Source organism: Staurois parvus, unplaced genomic scaffold, assembly GCF_062004578.1.
Source record: "Staurois parvus isolate SC_StPar_1 unplaced genomic scaffold, SC_StPar_1.0 ptg000394l, whole genome shotgun sequence".
In the NCBI taxonomy this organism is placed as follows: Eukaryota; Metazoa; Chordata; class Amphibia; order Anura; family Ranidae; genus Staurois; species Staurois parvus.
The window spans coordinates 6,618,456-6,637,497 of NW_028318190.1; positions in this window are offsets into that span (position 1 = coordinate 6,618,456).

The window sequence follows — 19,042 nt, forward strand, 5'->3', positions numbered from 1 at the left end:
CCCATTTCATTTTCTTTTATACCATACTTCCCTTCTCTGAGCTACTTTAAGCCACTTTTAGGCAGCTAACATACTCATACCTGTTTGTTCCCTACTGTAAGGTACTAGTTTCTAAGGTCAGACAAAGTTGTAGGACTTACTTACTAAATTCACTTTCACATGACCATTCTGCCTATATTATAAAACAAAGACAGATTGCAGACAAAAAAATGTTGGTCAGATGCTGTGTGTCTTCTGCCACAGGGGAGGAAAATACTTGTGTGGGAACCCTAGGTCTAAGGGGGGCCCCTATGGGCATGCACCCACATTCTTGTACCTTACCACACCCACCTCCCTCATCTTATTACCAATCATGGTTGTCTCACTCCTCTATCTACAGTTTATTTCTGTTAGTTCTCTTTCTCTGCTCCCCCCCATCTGTCATACGTCTCTCTCTCTCTCTCTCTCTCTCTCTCTCTCTCTCTCTCTCTCTCTCTCTCTCCATATATTCTCCTGCTCCCTCTATGATTCCATTAGGAATCTTTGTACCTTTTCTAATTCTATTTTGTATGAGTTTAGGTTATTAAGTGTTCTTGCATGGCAAGACCACTTACTGTTATCTCACATATATATTCTTATTATTATAGCCAGATTTACCACCCTAACTCCTCCCACAGTTTTTACACTACATAGACAGTAATATACCGAAACGTGAGGATTGTTCCCGATTGGATTGCTATTACTTTGTGGAACGTTTCGCCGAATGGTTCACGAAATATCGCCGTTTTTGTGGTGAAATTCGTCCCATAGGAATGAATGGCAGAATGTTCAAAACTAGTGGGAGCTGACAAAAGCTAGAGTGTGAGCTGAAAAATCAGGACATGATTTCTAAACTGCCATCACTCCCTAATTGTCAAGCCCACCTACACAAATCTTATATCAAAACGTTCAGCTATCCCTGCTGCCACTAAAAATGTCCACGGCTAAGCCATAGTCCTGATAGTTTTCACAATATGACCATTTGTTTGCAACTCATGCCGCCCATTGACATTCATTGAAACTCCACTCTAGACACCTGAAATTTGAAGGGCAATTTCTAAACTGCGACTGTGCCTTCATGTTTAATATTTCAGAGACATACTATGCATCAAAATGTAGGTCTGGGTCTTATGATTCTTATGATGAGCTCTTCGCTGTAGGATTTATAGTTTTAAAACTACAACCGTTTGAAGATGGCAACCGCCAGTGAAGTGAGCAAGTTGGAGCAGTTTGTTTTTAACCGGTCCTCTGCCCTTGCTGTAGAGTGAGTTGCCATAGGAACCCAGGTGTGTGAGCAGGCAGCAGAGTGACAAAAGCTACTCCGCCCACTGCAGTTGTAGACTACTGGTGGAGACAAGAACACTTCACACAATTTCCCCAGCAATTGTAGATGTTCTAGTTATTATTATTATTATGCAGGATTTATATTGCGCCAACAGTTTGCTCAGCGCTGTACATTATAATGGGAGACAGTACACAAGAAAGTACAGTAACAATACAATTCAATACACGAGGGGTTCGAGGGCCCTGCTCCTCGGAGCTTACAATCTAGGAGGGAGGGGATAGTGGTACAGGAGGAAATAGCTGTGGGGGATGGAGTGGTAGGAAGACTGGAGGAGATCGGCAATTAGCTGAGGGCGGGGTAGGCTTCCCTGAAGAGATGGGTTTTCAGAGTGCGCCTAAAGGTGAGTAGAGTAGATGATAGTCTGATGGATTGGGGTAGGGAGTTCCAGAGGATGGGGGGAAGCCCTGGAGAAGTCCTGGAGATGGGCATGAGAGAAGGAGACCAGGGAGCTAGAGAGTAGGAGGTCTTGTGAGGAGCGCAGAGTACGTTTTGGGTGGTATTTGGATACCAGATCGGTGATGTAGTTTGGGGCAGTATTATGAACAGCTTTGTACGTCAGTGTTAGCGGTTTGATTTTTATCCGTTGGGCAATCGGAAGCCAGTGAAGGGATTGGCAGAGGGGGGTGGCGGATACGGAGCGGTTAGTAAGGTGGATGAGTCTGGCCGCAGTATTCAGGATAGACTGAAGCGGGGATAGCCTGCAGGGAGGTAAGCCAATGAGGAGGGAGTTACAGTAGTCAAGTCGTGATATAATAAGGGAGTGAAGGAGTTGCTTAGTGGTTTCGGGGGTTAGGAACGGACGTATTTTGGAGGTGTTGCGGAGGTGAAGTCTACATGAGTTTGTCAGCGATTGGACCTGGGTCTGAAAGGACAGATTGAAGTCTAGGATGACTCCTAGTACTCTGGCTTGCGGGGTGGGACTGAAGGTTGAACTCAATTATACTTAAATTCCACAATGATGCCTGGGCAGTCTTTATTCTATTGGTCAACTACACAGGCCTATCCAGAAATAAAAAAGAATTGGGATTTTAACGGTGCTGACCCCTTCTCTCAGAAGAAATTTAACAGACAAGTAGATATAAAATCATTAGGTTTTATTACAAAAGTGCCATTAAAAGATTTTAGGAGTGACTGAATCCCCCAGACAACACATAATATAAAAGTTAAAATTGAAGTAAACGATCATTAGCTGCACAGCTCCCCCACCCAACAGCATCTCATGCTTCATCATATGGTATAATATGCAGATTAATGCCTATAGCAACAAGGTATATACAGTGTGTGTATGTATGTATGAGTGTGTATATATATATATACAGTCATGGCCGAAATTGTTGGCACCCTTGATATTTTTCCTGAAAATCAAGTATTTCACACAAAAAAGGTATTGCATTAACACATGTTTTGCTATACACATGTTTATTCCCTTTGTATGTATTGGAACAAATATAAAACAGAGGCAGAAAAGCAAATATGACATAATGTCACACAAAACCCCAAAAATGGGCTGGACAAAAGTATTGGCACCCTTAACTTAATATTTGGTTGCACACCCTTTGGAAAACATAACTGAAATCAGTCGCTTCCTATAACCATCAATAAGCTTCTGACACCTCTCACCCGGAATTTTGGACCACTCTTCCTTTGCAAACAGCTCCAGGTCTCTCTTATTGGAAGGACACCTTTTCCCAACAGCAATTTTAAGATCTCTCCACAGGTGTTCAATGGGATTTAGATCTGGGCTCATTGCTGGCCACTTCAGAACTCTCCAGCGCTTCTTTGCCATCCATTTCTGAGTGCTTTTTGACGTATGTTTGGGGTCATTGTCCTGCTGGAAGACCCAGGATCTTGGACGCAAACCCAGCTTTCTGACACTGGGCCCTACAGTGCGACCCAAAATCCTTTGGTAATCCTCAGATTTCATGATGCCTTGCACACAGTCAAGGCACCCAGTGCCAGAGGCAGCAAAACAACCCCAAAACATCATTGAACCTCCACCATATTTTACCGTAGGTACTGTGTTTTGTTCTTTGTAGGCCTCATTCCGTTTTCGGTAAACAGTAGAATGATGTGCTTTACCGAAAAGCTCTATCTTGGTCTCATCTGTCCACAAGACGTTTTCCCAGAAGGCTTTTGGCTTACTCAAGTACATTTTGGCAAACTGTAGTCTTGCTTTTTTATGTCTCTGTGTCAGCAGTGGGGTCCTCCTGGGTCTCCTGCCATAGCGTTTCATTTCATTTAAATGTCGACGGATAGTTCGCGCTGACACTGATGCTCCCTGAGCCTGCAGGACAGCTTGAATGTCTTTGGAACATGTTTGGGGCTGCTTATCCACCATCCGGACTATTCTGCGTTGCAATCTTTCATCAATTTTCCTCATCCGTCCACGACCAGGGAGATTAGCTACAGTGCCATGGGTTGCAAACTTCTTGATAATGTTGCGCACTGTGGACAAAGGCAAATCTAGTTCTCTGGAGATGGACTTGTAACCTTGAGATTGTTGATATTTTGCCACAATTTTGGTTCTCAGGTCCTCAGACAGTTCTCGTCTCCTCTTTCTGTTGTCCATGCTTAGTGTGGCACAGACAGACACACAATGCAAAGGTTAAGTGAACGTCTCTCCTTTTTATCTGCTTTCAGGTGTGATTTCTATATTGCCCACACCTGTTACTTGCCCCAGGTGAGTTTACAGGAGCATCACATGCTTGTAACATTCTTATTTATCCGCAGTTGTGAAAGGGTGCCAATACTTTTGTCCAGCCCATTTTTGGAGGTTTGTGTGACATTATGTCGAATTTGCTTTCTTTCCTCCCTTTTTTTGTTTTGTCCCAATACACACAAAGGGAATAAACATGTGTATAGCAAAACATGTGTTAATGCAATACGTTTCGTGAGAAATACATGATTTCCTGGAGAAATATCAAGGGTGCCAACAATTTCGGCCATGACTGTATATATATATATATATATACAGTATATATATATATATATATATATATATAGTCTATCTCAGGAAGGGGGTGCAAATTCCCAATGCGTTTCCCCTTAGGCTTCTTCAGGGTTTCAGGGGTGTGCAGTGTAGAGATGGGTATGGAAAATTAAATAACAATATATAGAATAAAGCATATAGACAATAACAAACTACAGTTATATACTCTATTAATATGATCTTTCTTGTAGAGAAAGATTAAAAAAACATACCCAGTAGGGAGAGCAATGCTAAGTCTAGTAAAACAATCTCACTCAGTGTGTCAATCAACGTGGAGGGTCATAGATGGTACCAAAATGTAGTTGGCATTAGGGATCCAGCCCAAGGCAACCAGGGACAATGCACAAAAGGGAAGGAGGAAATAGCGCTTCCTATTCCCTATTTAGGGAAGTTAAAACACCAGATGTGTGTTAGACCACACATAGACTGATTGTTCTAGTCAGATCAAATCCATAATACTACCTTATAAAAGGATAGCAGACAGCACTGACTCTTAAATCAGTCAGGGTCAAAGGGATTCTGTCACCCCTAAAATCTTTTAATGGCACTTTTGTAATAAAATCTGATGATTTTATATGTACATGTCTGTTAAATTTCTTCTGAGAGAAGGAGTCAGCACCGTTAAAATCCCAATTCTTTTTTGTTATCTTACTGGTTTTTCATTTACACAGTGGGGATGTTGTGACTGAATAAACAACTGGACTTATGTTTTTTGATTTTTACACAGGCCTATCCCCCTATGATACTACTGTCACTAATCAACTGCCACGAGGGAGTTGGATCTATCCCATGTATCCATACATAGGCTACCCCTTCCCATATGCAATGACCTGGGTTTCATACTGGGTACATGTTGTGATAGGAGTTGCTACCAGCTCACAGACCCCTGTATCCTAATAAGAGATCCCACATGGAAGAAAAATATATTGCAGTATTTCAAACATATGTCAATATATTTGGGAAGAATATTTTAAAAATATATTTCACATATATTTTTCTTCCATGTGGGACACCTGAGCTAATCCTTGATTTTTGTTTCTATGTTTCCTTGCTTATATGTATATTTTGTACCTATGTATTGCATACTCAGGGGTTAAAATTTAGAGTCCAGACCTACTAGCCAGTCACAAAACTTACTCTCCACCAGTTGCCCCACCCAACCCCACCCCCTGTCCGCCCCAAACCCCACGCCCCCTTAAAGCTTATGAAATTAAATTTTTCTTTAGAATAAATAGACCAAAATATAAAACTGTACACAGTAATGTATATACCAGCTCCCCTGTACTCCATTATAGTGATAGGACATGTTGTATACAGTACTTACTGTCCCCCGCGGCGGTGGAGAGGGTGTCTCCTCTCAGTGGAGGAGAGCGGACCTCTCCTGCACCTGCCCCCTCGGCGGCGGTGGAAGCCGTAAACCAGAAGTTGTTAACTGGAACTCGGCTTCACAATGAGGCTTGGAGCGCATGCGCAGTCGCTCCATGCCTCTTCATTTGCGCTCGCCACAGAGGAAATTCTCGCATTTGGCGAGCGGGTGAGCGGCTTTTTTTCAAGCCCTGCCATACTGTATATTAAGACAGACTCTTTATGAAAAATAATCCAAACCAGTCACTTTTCATGTGACTTTGGGGAACTAGGGTTGCTTGCTTCTGAACTTTTTGTTGTATCCATCACACTGTCCCATCTTTATCCAAACATATTTCAATCAATAGCATAAGACCGTGATCATGGAATGTACCGAGGAGGTGCTGTTTCTAATTCTAATGTCATGTTTTGTTTGCCTTATTCACCCAGTATGTGCTCTTGTGCCTCAATGATGGTCACAAAGACAAATAAATTGAATGAGCAAATGTGAGTTCAAAGTTTTTAGCAACTGACACATTCCTTTAATATGTTAAATACATTTGATTTGCTCTAAATAAAAAAAAAATGTTTCCTCTACTGATGAAATAAAATATGATGTTATTACATATGCTTCTGTAATCAAAATGCCAATTTGTGCACATTGCAAGAATCTACAGAAAGACGAAGAAAGAATAACTGTTTAAGATATGGAAAAGAGGAGAGAACGCTTCAGAAAAAAAGTGGGGGCAGGAGTGACAGAATGGTCCCACTGTCATTAAATCGCTCTTGGTTAATTACAGGCCCAGAGAGCGTGACGCTTGTGATACAGAGTCACCGCCAATTACCTGTCCCCAAGGGTAGCTGTGTCGCCGTCCCACCTTAACCCTTCAATTGCAAGACTGTATAAGGAAAGGGGTGAGTCTTTTTTGGATGGATACATCTAGTACTCTTTTTGACCTCAACATTTTAATGAACATTGTTCTGCATGGGAAAACATTATAACACGTTTCCTCTTGCTCATATTAGTTTTCTACACTCCACCCAATTCTACACTAAAAGTATTTATAATACTGTCATAGTAAGACACTAAGTAATGACTAAGTAATGTATGGCCAATACACCAGTAGAATTTTGTTTGCAAAATGTAGTGTTTGGAGCATTTGTTAGTTTTTCTAATGCTAAGTGGGGTCAAACTGACAGCCATTTTTTACTGCAGTGATGCAAAAATTCAAAGTAGAAGGATGAAAAACTTTTCTCCAATGAATAAATTCCAACTGTGTATGTGGCTTTTATTCTGGAAAATATAGCAGGCCTGGACAAAATTTTATGGGCCTTTGGACAAAATTAATTGATTCAATGATGTCAAGAAAGAATCTGCCTAAATAATTTTTAGAATGTTCGTATGAACGTTTGACTAAAATCTAACTGTGCATGGCCAGCTTAGGCTAGACAGATCTTCCTGTAGATATGTTGTAAAATAAAATTATGTAAGTGTGTGTTCCTTATGTAATGCTACCCCTGTTAGGGCCACTGAGTGTGGCTTGTCCTCTAGAATAGCTCTGACCATGCAAACACCTCGACCCTTCTATCACTCTAGGTTCAGACATGAATTTAGTCCAAAACCGGCTTGGCTCCTCAGTGGATATCAGCTCCCAAGTCTCTTTACTGCCAACCCCTGAGAACCTCCATTGGGATGAAACGTGTTGGGGCACAGCCTGTGTTGACATCATTGCCCACGCTAGAACAAAAGCTACTATACAGTTTCTGATGCTCTTTTTCAAGCAATTGGATTGTGAGCAGATATGTAGTATGTTTATCAATAAAGCAAGCAGTTTTACACTTTGGGAGGTTGTAATTTATTATTTATTTCAGGTACTTATATAGCGCTGTCACTTTATGCAGCACTTTACATATATATATATTGTACATTCACATCAGTCCCTAACCCTCAAGGGGTGTACAATCTAAGGTCCCTAACTCACATTCATCCATATACTATGGACAATTTAGACAGGATCCAATTAACCTACCTACATATCTTTGGAGTGTGGAAGGAAACCAGAGTACCCGGAGGAAACCCACGCAGGAACAGGGAGAACATGCAAACTCCAGACAGGTGGTGCCGTGGTTGAACCAACGACCCTAGTACTGCCAGCTAACCACTAAGCCACTGTGCCGCCCCATCTGTTTCTCTTGATGGATTATTTATCTGTGTCCAGTGATCGGTGTTGCCAACCGTCAGTATTTTTACTGGCAGCCAGTAAAATCAGGCACTTTTTTCCTGCCAATAAATGCCCGTGACAGGAAAAGGTTGCCAATTAAAAATATGGCTGTGAAGCTTGGCTCTGAACTGTGCCTGTGTAGTTCTGGTCCGGAGCCGGCTGAGACCATCTGAGTGCCTGCTACACCATGTTTGGGTGGCACTGGTGGGGAGACAGGTGCAAGTGAGCTGAGTAGAGCAGCCGGAGCCTTGTATGCGGGTTCGTGGGACGGGAGCAAGGTAAGCCAGGATCGGGACTGTCAGTACTGTTTGGACTGGAATGGATTGAAGGGACAACATGGAGAGAGACTATTACTGTAACTGTGAGGGGGTGGCTCCTGTTGGTGAGGTGTCATCATCATCTGTGCTGCTGCACACTCCGTTCACTAATGGAGGATGGGTTTGGGCCTAGCAGTACATCATAGCTAGGCTGCACCAGAACGCGGAAATGCTGGCTCAGCCTTCCAATGATGTTGCAAGGGACCTTGCAGTAGTTGCAGAGAAGAGGATCTCAGCAGGACAATACTGGATCTTCTGTGTGGGAACACGGCTGAGCCTGAGGCGGTTATCTAGAGGGAGCATCCTTTGGAGCTATTATTCAGCTATTTGATCTTCAGAATCCACAAATTTGGGACCAAAAGTGCAGTCAGAGCAAAACATTGTATAATGTGAGGTCACACTACTGGAGGTGAGCAGATATATGGTGGAGGATGTTTTGCACTGGAATTCTGTAACAGATTCACACGGTGGTCATTATCCCAAGGAGGGTTCAACACAAACTTTTGGACTGTGATATATAATTTTTATTTTTTATTAATTTTTTTTTTTGGATCATCTATTCATTTTTGTTTATTGCTATCACCATTATATGCTTATATATTTCAGAGGTGTGTGCATTTTATATGTAGCGCAGCAATTTTTCATTGTTTTTATTCTTTGCTGCAGACTGCTGCCGGTGTCACTGTGAGAGTCCATTTCTTGTGTGAGTGCCCATTCTAATTTCTTGCCCTTCTGAGTCCTGTCCCTGAGCTACTTACTATATCAAAAATAAAATAAGAAATACATTTATTGCCTTAATATCTACCTTAAAACTTATTGCTAATTGCATATTGTACTTGTTTGTAGCCTAAATACTGAAATTTACGCTCAAAACTGTAATTTTTTGACTTTTGGAAATGCCAGTAAAAACTTGGATGTGCCAGTAAAATTTGGGTGTTGTAAAGGAATTTCAATCTGGTAGTTTGGCAACACTGCCGGAGGTTCCCCTGTCTCTGAATACATTGGCTGCATCAGTTTTCATGTACCTAAGAGTGCATTAAGACCATCTATAACTTGGGGTCTATTTGCTTGGTAAGAAGCAACGTGTGGCAACGGTGGTGGAACTCACCTGAGACATCTTGAGTTGATTAATCAATTGGATGGACTTTAATTCTTAAGAATATTTTCACAGAAGGTGTTAACACATTTTCACTTTTATTTGTTTTCGCTTATTTTTCATTTTTATTCATTTATTTATTCATTTTCATTCATGTATGTGTTTGTTTCCACTTTATTTGTGAATTTAAAGGCACAACGCAACAATATTGTTGAATAAAACGTGGTGTTTGAGAGCAGCAGCTCTTTCTTCTGTCTCCCTCCTTATAAGGCAGTGTGAGCCATTGCTGCTATTGTATTGTCAATCAAATTCCGTGATGAGGGAACGAGGGCGGAGCCAAGCCCCGCTGTCTGTGTCTATGGACATATGCAGTGCGGCTTGAAATCGAGCCAGCCACAATAGGAAGTGACTTTCTATGGGGCACATCAAGAAGAGAAGGAACCAGGAGCACTGGTGGGGGACTTGAGAAGAGAAGGATCAGGGCCGCTCTGTGCAATACCATATTTATTATTTTTTAAAAAGTTAAGGTAAAGGTAAGCTTTAAATAGATTAGTGTTTGGGGGGGTGTCAGACTGCTGGAGAGTTAGACCACTGACTGTTGACAATACAGAATATTTTCTGTTTCAATATTTTTATTAAGAAAGTTTTGTTTTAGGAATACAACAAGCTCAAGATATGCCCACGCAGTGGCCGAGCAGAACAATAACACATAAACAGATAAGTCCTGCTGACTTGTATTAGCCAAATAACGAAATGTCCAATGACAGCAAGGAGGGACGGAAAAAAGCAAAACCAGATAATAGCAGCAGTAATCCAACATATTACCAGAAAAAGAAGAGGAAAGAAAAAAGGTTAGAAGAAAGGAAAAAGAAAAAAAAAAAAAAAGGGAATCAGAAAGAAAACATGGAGGAAAGGGAAACTCAAAGAATCACGGATCAAGGGCTAGCACAGGCAGTGACTATAAGAGGCCATAACTAGTAGGAGGCAGGGATGGCAAGGTATAACGTATCCAAGGTTCCCAAACCTTAAGAAATCTTGGATGAGAATCATGAAGAATGCTAGACATCTGTTCATTGATCAACATAGCATTCATCCGGGTCTTCACCCCCTGGAAGACAACCGAAGGGGTTCTCCAAGCTTGAGCTAAAGCACGTTTGGCTGAAATAAATAGGTAAGATGTCAATTTCTGCTGAGACCTAGACAGCCCCAAAATTGGGCAATGCAGATAGGCCACCCTTGCATCCCTACGGACCGTAATGTGAAATAGTGTTTGTAGCAAACCAAAAAACCTAGACCAGAAGCCTATCAATTGCGGGCACGACCACCAAATGTGCAAGACGTCCCCGCGTAAACCACAGTTCCGGAAACACCTATCTCCACCAGTCGGATTAAAGTGAGCAGTCCGAGCCAGGACCCAGTACCACTGCAGGAGAACTTTGTAGGCTGCCTCAAGAGTGATAGTATTGAATGAACATTTCACCACCATCCCTCAAGCCCTACGCCAATCCTAAGCCGCAATCGAGACACCCAGATCTCGCTCCCGACAATACAGAATATTTTCATACCTGCTGCAGCACTTAGCCATAAAAAAAAAATAATTAGAACCCCATATTTATTTCTATATGTGCAGCTTGGTGTACAGTAATAAATAGCAAGGATTCAATTGAGCTTTAAGCTGAATGGAGTCACAAAGTTCACACCCTGACTAAACCAATTTTTTTCTTTTAAATACAGATTCTCTAGGATGATTAAACATTTCTGTCAGCAAAAATTACTTAGTAATTGCAAAAATAGTAAAAGGTCACTATTTGTGGAAGAATGGGGTATGCTCTAGCTTAGCAAATTAATACTGTATAATATAATTTGTTTAATTCTATAAAAGAGTAGTTTAATCCCTAAATCCATATTTAACGCAAGCCAAGTTCTTGCCACAGGATTTAGTGTCTGTACAAAATTTATGAAAAGCTTTCAAGTCTCAGCTGACACTGAAAGCGTTTTCATTTCTTATTGTTTCCGTAATGGGCACTTTTTAAATGAAGTGAGTCTTGTCACACTAGACCCTGCATTGTTATACTGTATATAGGTCAAGTCAGATAGCCTTGTGTTTCAAGCACTTATGACTCAATACTCTTATACTGATCTGGATTGTACTATGCCTACACTATTCTTGTTTTCGCTAGAAAATTATGTTTATTGATTTTCCCAACAGACAAAAAGCCCGCGCAAGGGCAACATACAACACGAGCCCTCGCAGGGACAACAGAGAGCACAAATTACCGTTGTGTGTGTGTGTGAGACACAGTATCACAGAAAAGAGTATTGAGTAGCCACCCCTTGGCCAAGGCCAAGGTAGCCTTATTATGCTCCCCCTCCTTTCCACAAGTAACATAGCCATATACAGGTACAGGGGTGGACTGACCATTTGGAAACTCGGGCACTGCCTGAGGGCCCGGGGTCAGTAGGGGGCCCCATGAGATGCCCCGGTAACTTTTTCATAGGCTTTTTTGAGTTTGGGCAAGGACACAGGGGCCCCATGATCCCCTATTGCCCAGGGGCCCCATGAGTTGTCAGTCCGCCCCTGTACAGGTATATGCATGACTTGCATTTCCGGGTAGGGGGCGCGTGAGTGCCGCCCTACCCCCACCGCTATTGTTGGCTAGGGATGTCAGTCACCGGGTCCTGGCCAGCGATTCCCAGCCGGTGTAGCGGCAAGATCAGTATCCCCATGAAGATGTGTTTCCCTGACGCATCTGCGCATGTCACGGTTTTCGGCAGAAGTAGCCGATCGGCGATCACCATCTATAGCACAGAACTGCCACAGTTAACCCCTTTTTGGCTGCACCGCTGAGTACACGTACCGCTGAAGCTGATTCCCTGGATCAATAGTTGACGCTTGCTCGGAGACACATCTTCATGGGGATACTCATATTGCCGCTACACCGGTCGCGGGATCAGCTTCAGCGGTGCGTGTACTCAGCGGGGCAGCCTAAAAGGGGTTAACTGTGGCAGTTCTGTGCTATGGAGGGTGATTGGCGATTGGCTACTTCTGCCGAAAACCGTGACATGCGCAGAGGCGTCAGGGAGACACATTTTTATGGGGGTACACATCTTGCCGCTACACCGGCACAAGGTGATTGTCGGTAAGGCTGGCAAGGGAGAGACCTGTGTGTAAACAACACAGGTCTCTCTCCTGCCAGCATGGATATGCTTCTTTGTATCTCTCTGCGCAGTATAGAGATACAAAGCAGCATGTCTCCCAAGTAAAACGCACACAGCACACTTAACTCTTTGATCGTGCCAGATGTTGACTCCTTCCTGCCCAAGGGTCATTAGTACAGTATCAGTGCTTTTTATTAGCACTGATCACTGTATTAGTGTCACTGGGGATGTCAGTGGCAGTTAGTCAGTTCCCATCAAGTGTCAGAATGGCCGCCGCAATCCCACAGCCTAAGTATAAGTTTCTGATCGCCGCCATTAATAGTATAAAAAATAAAAATTCCAGTATACAGTGGGGCAAAAAAGTATTTAGTCAGCCACCAATTGTGCAAGTTCTCCCACTTAAAAAGATGAGAGAGGCCTGTAATTGGCATCATAGGTAGACCTCAACTATGAGAGACAAAATGAGAAAAAAAATCCAGGCAATCACATTGGCTGATTTGGAAAGACTTTATTTGCATGTATTTATTTATGTACATGGATCAGTCGTCCTGGTCCCTTTGCGGAGAAACAGCCCCAAAGCATGATGTTGCCACCCCCATGCTTCACAGTAGGTATGGTGGTCTTTGGATGCAACCTAGCATTCTCTCTCCTCCAAACACGATGAGTTGTGTTTCTACCAAACAGTTCTATTTTGGTTTCATCTGACCATATGACATTCTCCCAATTTACATGTATTGGGATTTTTTTTTTACCAGACATGTAGCAGAATACATTTTGTCCTAAAGTTATGAAGAAATTAGAAGTTCTAAGAAATTAGAAGAAATTAGAAATTTTATTGGATATGTTTTATAGCAAAAAGTCAAAACTATAGTTTCTTTTCTCAAAATTGTCAGTCTTTTCTTGTTCACAGCGCAAAAAAAAAACCGCGGAGGTGATCAAATACCACCGAAAGAAAGCTCTATTTGTGGGGAAAAAATGACATAAATTTAATTTGGGTGCATCGTTGCATGACTGCACAATTGTCAGTTAAAGTAACGCAGCGCTGTATTGGAAAAAATAACCTGGTCAGGAAGGGGTGTAAATCCTCTGGAGGGCAAGTGGTTAAAGGGTAACTCCTCATTTCGTGGGAAAAAATTAGCATACAAAATTAATAATATTAGAGGTTAACAATTGCGACTTAAGTCATGTTGAAATTGAATGTTATTAAAAATTACCTTTCCTTTTCAATCTGCAGTGCTATAATTTTCTGTAAAATGCAATGCAATATGGCTACCTGGAGGTGTTTTTTACACAGAGTGTGTACAGAACGCCCCCTGAAAATGTCCTGCATGTGTGTTAGTTGTAATGATTTTCCCTGAAGTCTGCACTAAGATACAAGTCAGATTTTTGGCATCCCCTGCAACAAAAATGTCATTGTTGGTGAGATACTCCTATAGGAAATCTTGTCAAAAGAGATGCAGACCCTGCATAGTAGCATCTTTCCTTTATTCACTCATGTTCACCTGGGTAGGGGTGGTGGTTTGTAGTTGCTGTTTGATTTACTTGTTTTACCCCAAGTAGGAAGGTGTTCCATAGGATGGAGGGATCCATTAAGGGAGTCACATTTCAACACTTCTTAGTTATTTCATTTTGACACATTCATATGAGTAGGCAGGTGTTTTGTAGTAAGGAGTGGTCCTTCTGTGTCAGAAAGTATTCACACTACTCACAGCACTGAGCACCATTATCAATTCCCAGTGGGAGAGTTGCACCAATACTATATTTTAGGAGCAGTGCAGCACCCTTATTTTTAATATTTACTCTGTAACCACTTGCCCTCCTGAGGATTTACCCCCCCTCCCCCCCTCCTGACCAGGCCATTTTTTGCATTACGGCGCTGCGTTACTTTAACTGACAATTGCGCGATCATGCAATTCTGCACCCAAATTAAATTTACATCCTTTTTTTTTCCCCACGAATTGAGCTTTCTTTTGGTTGTATTTGATCACCTGTGCAGTTTTTATTTTTTGCACCATTAAAAAAAAGACAATTTTGAGAAAAAACAGTATTTATGACGTTTTGCTATTTAAACATGTCCAGTAAAAAAAATTTAAAAAATCTAATTTCGTCATAAATTTAGGCCAAAATGTATTCTGCTACAGTCTTTGCTAAAAAAAAATCCCAATACGTGTAAATTAATTGGTTTATGTGAAAGTTGTAGTGTTTACAAATGGTGATATATAAATATAAATATATATATATAGATATATATACAGGGATTTTTTTTTCATTTTTACTAGTAATGGCGACGATCAGCGATTTATAGCGGAACTGCAGCGGACATTCTGACACTGGGGGGGGACGGGGACTGACTTGGTGTCACTGACATCCCCAGTTACACCAATACAGTGATCAGTGCAAAAAAAAAACACTGACACTGTACTAATGGCACTGGGCAGGAAATGGTTAACATGAGGGGAGATCCAAGGGTTAACTGTGTGCTGGGAGAGTTTTACTATGGAGTGGTGTCTGTGTACTTTACTGTAAGCACTGCTTTGGATGACTGTGCTGTGCACAGCCATCCAAAGCAGTGTGACCGAGCTGACAGGGAGGAGAACTGTTAGTGAACAAAACAGTTCTCCTCCCCGTTGGAGATCCTTGGTAATCACCGGGCGCCAGCGACTAATCACCGGCCAGGACCCGGTGATTGACAGCCATGGGTGTGAATGTCGGTGCAGGTAGGGTGTGATTTTGCGCACCGTACTGACCTGTAGCAGCATTTCTGCTATAGGGCAGTCGGGAAGCGGTTAACTGAACGAGCTGAAGTTAGAAGCTGATTGGCTACCATGCACAGCTGCACCAGATGCTGAGTGCTTTGGTTTTAGCAATTCAACCCCACTGTTTCAAAATAAGCAATATGCCTGTCACTTCTTTTACCATAAAAAAAAACCTGAAAATGTGAGGCATATTCCTGTGTTGGCACTACCACGAAGTACAGTAGACTTGGATTCTGGAAAGCATACAAACACTTGTTAGCCACAGACTAATAATGTGTGGAACAGATGTGCGGAACAGGCTTGATACATTTCTAGAATAGTGTCTCATTAATACTATGTGCTTTTTATACTATGTGACTCCGTGTACATTTTTCCTTTTCACCTCTCTCTTTACTCTCCAATCAGCTTAGTTCTCAGGTTGAAACCATACTTGATCTGAATTTTTTTTCCCTTTCACCTTGCACTGCTCTTGAATCTCTGATAAAAATGAAATACAATTAGACACCTGCCTACACACCGAGCATGATCTATACCCCCACCAGGCAGGAAACCTTCAACAGGTACATCAAAGTAATCTAAACCAGCTTCCTCTAAGAATATGTGCAATGCAGAGTCAGCTTAATAAATAAATAAGTGCAGAAAGCACCACCGCACTCACCACCAATATGGGCAGTAAAGCTAAACATACAGAGGACAAACACTTCACAATGACAGGAATACCTGTTTAAATGACAACTGTCTAAAGTTGGCCACAAATGGATTGAAATTTGATTCATCCATTGCCTTTCCTGCTGAATAGAAGTCAATCTAATGATCGAATTCTGTCTAAAATGTTGGAAAACTTTTCCCGATCAGCAGCTGCAGCCGCTGATCAGTGTATTCTGACAGTGGAGGTGTCCCACTATCAAAACACAATGGCAAAGTGGGGAGGATTCCTCCATCAACCTTGCTTGTGTGGATGGAGGAATCCGTTCATTTTTTTTTTGTTCAATCAGCCCACTGATTGTTCACAAAAAAAGAGAAGGAAATCCCCCTCCCCCCAAAAAAATTACATGGGTTTTAATTATGCCTAGACATGTGCAGTTTGTTTTGTTCCGAATTTGAATTTAGACAAATTTTTCGTTATTCAGACATTCGAATGTCTCTGAATTTCCAAATCACATTAGTAACGAATCCGAAATGATGAAACGAAATAAGAACGCAATTTGGACAAATTTTGAATTCGAATCAAATTCAAATCGAATTGGAATACGAAAAGAATAAAATAGAGTAGAACATAAAAGAAAAGAATATAATAGATTAGAAGAGAATAGAAAATAATAGAATAGACAATAAAAGAAAATAATAGAATAGAAAAGAATAGAATAGAATAGAATATGTATGAAAAAATCCACAGCGAAATGGACCTCCTACGAGAGCTCCGAGCCTTGTGCTGTGAGTATGGACTGTAGATCCTTATAGATAGGTCATCTCCATATTTCCTATAACTATCACTGCTAAATATGATCGCATGCTCACTCCCCTTTACCGGCCAGGCAGCCTGCATGCTTGGATTAAGCATTTGCGTTCTGGAGATTTTAAGTGTTGACGGTGGCAGGGGTGGACTGACAACTCATGGGGCCCCCGGGCAATAGGGGATCATGGGGCCCCTGTATCCTTGCCCAAACTCAAAAAAGCCTATGAAAAAGGTACCAGGGGCATCTCATGGGGCCCCCTACTGACCCTGGGCCCTCGGGCAGTGCTCGAGTTTCCAAATGGTCAGTCCGCCCCTGGATGGTGGTGAAGATCTTGGTACCATTATACCCTCCCAGGTTAAAGGGAAAAGCATAGTTTGACCTGGTATTTCGGGTCAAACTTGGAGGTGAGGGCAATAGTGTGTCAGAGGTGGATGAGCACTAAGGGGTGACACAGGAGCAACGTATATGTGTATGCAGTAGTGTGATCGGACAGTTCATCATTATTTTGAAATCATAATTTTGGGACACTAATTGATGATATATGATATATATATGATATATATGATATATATATATTTCGCATGTGCTTGTGTGATATACCACACAAGCACATGCGAAGATATTGGAGTGTTAAAGGGACAGTCCACTATTTAGAACAGTTCATTTGATATTTGTGTACACTATTCATTTTGCACTGTTATATGCAGTTTTATGGGTATTCATATGTATGTGTTGATATATATTTGATGCAGCACACATTATTGCCACTAAGCATAATTTTGGTGTCACTATTCGTTTATACACGTTGGATATTAGTAGCACCGTATTTGAGTTTATAGTACTGTGCTGCATTTTTTTGATTTATAGAATAGAATGGAATACATTTGAATGGAACAGAATAGGAAAGAAAAACAATAGAAAGAATATAACCATCTTCTGAAATTCAAATATTGAAAAAAATATATTCAAATTCAAATAGATTACAAAATAATAGAATAAAAAAGGAAAGAAGATAATAAAATAGAACAGAAAATAAGAGAATGGAATAGACTAGAACAGAAAGAATATAACCATCTTCTGAAATTCAAATTTCGCATAGAATAAATTGGAATTTGAATTGAATTTGAAAACAAAATGCACTCCAAAAATAAATCAAACAAAGTTAATGAAGCAAAATTATTTAAGTGACGAATTGAAACGAAATGCATTTTTTTTCTTCTGCACATGTCTTATCATGCCATAAGTGGGCCAAAATGAAAAAAAATAAGTTTTGGCTTTACATACTGTATAGTATAATTTGATGTCAGGGGCGGACTGACCATTTGGAAACTCGGGCACTGCCCAAGGGCCCGGGGTCAGTAGGGGGCCCCATGAGATGCCCCTGGTACCTTTTTCATAGGCTTTTTTGAGTTTGGGCAAGGACACAGGGGCCCCATGATCCCCTATTGCCCGGGGGACCCAAGAGTTGTCAGTCCGCCCCTGTTTGCTGTATAAATGTATATTCAGTGCTTTTATCTAAGAAGAATCTCTTCATACGGTTGGTTCACACTCAATACCATGCTGTATTAGCCAAGATAGAGTAGCATTCAGCTGAAAATATTATATTACACCTCCCTGCCATTACTGTATACACATCAATGACAATTGTCCCTGCCCTTCATTCTCTGTATACGACTTTAAAATATATAGTAATAGTAAAGCAATGAAAAAATGGATGCTCAAAAATAGATGGAAGCAGAAAAAAAAACATGTACAATTTATAGCCAGAATGCAAAATGCACTTACTACTGTTCTTATTGTAAAAACAGTGACAATAGAATGCAATGACTATATGCAAGCACAAACAGGCATATTCAATACACAGTGCAAGAATGAACCAGTCAGTATAAGATACATCATTTTATAGAGACATAGAAGAGTGACATCAGAAAAAATACTACGTGGTCCACTGAGTCTGCAGCATATTTTATAAATGTATTTTTTCACTTTTTGCATGGATTTATGTTTGTCCCAAGCATGTTTGAAGTCACTTACTGTGACTTCAAAATCATCTCTGCTGGAAGTCAATTGCAGCTACTCATTTGGTAAAATAATACCTCCTGCCACTTTGAGGTCATGTCCCCATATTCTTGATCTGAGCTTTATATTGAAAATTCTGCCCTCCTGAACCTTAATAACACCTTTCGCACAGGAACCACACCAGGGGCGGACTGACCATTTGGAAAATCGGGCACTGTCTGAGGGCCCGGGGTCAATAGGGGGCCCCATGAGATGCCCCTGGTACCTTTTCATAGGCTTTTGTGAGTTTGGGCAAGGACACAGGGGCCCCATGATCCCCT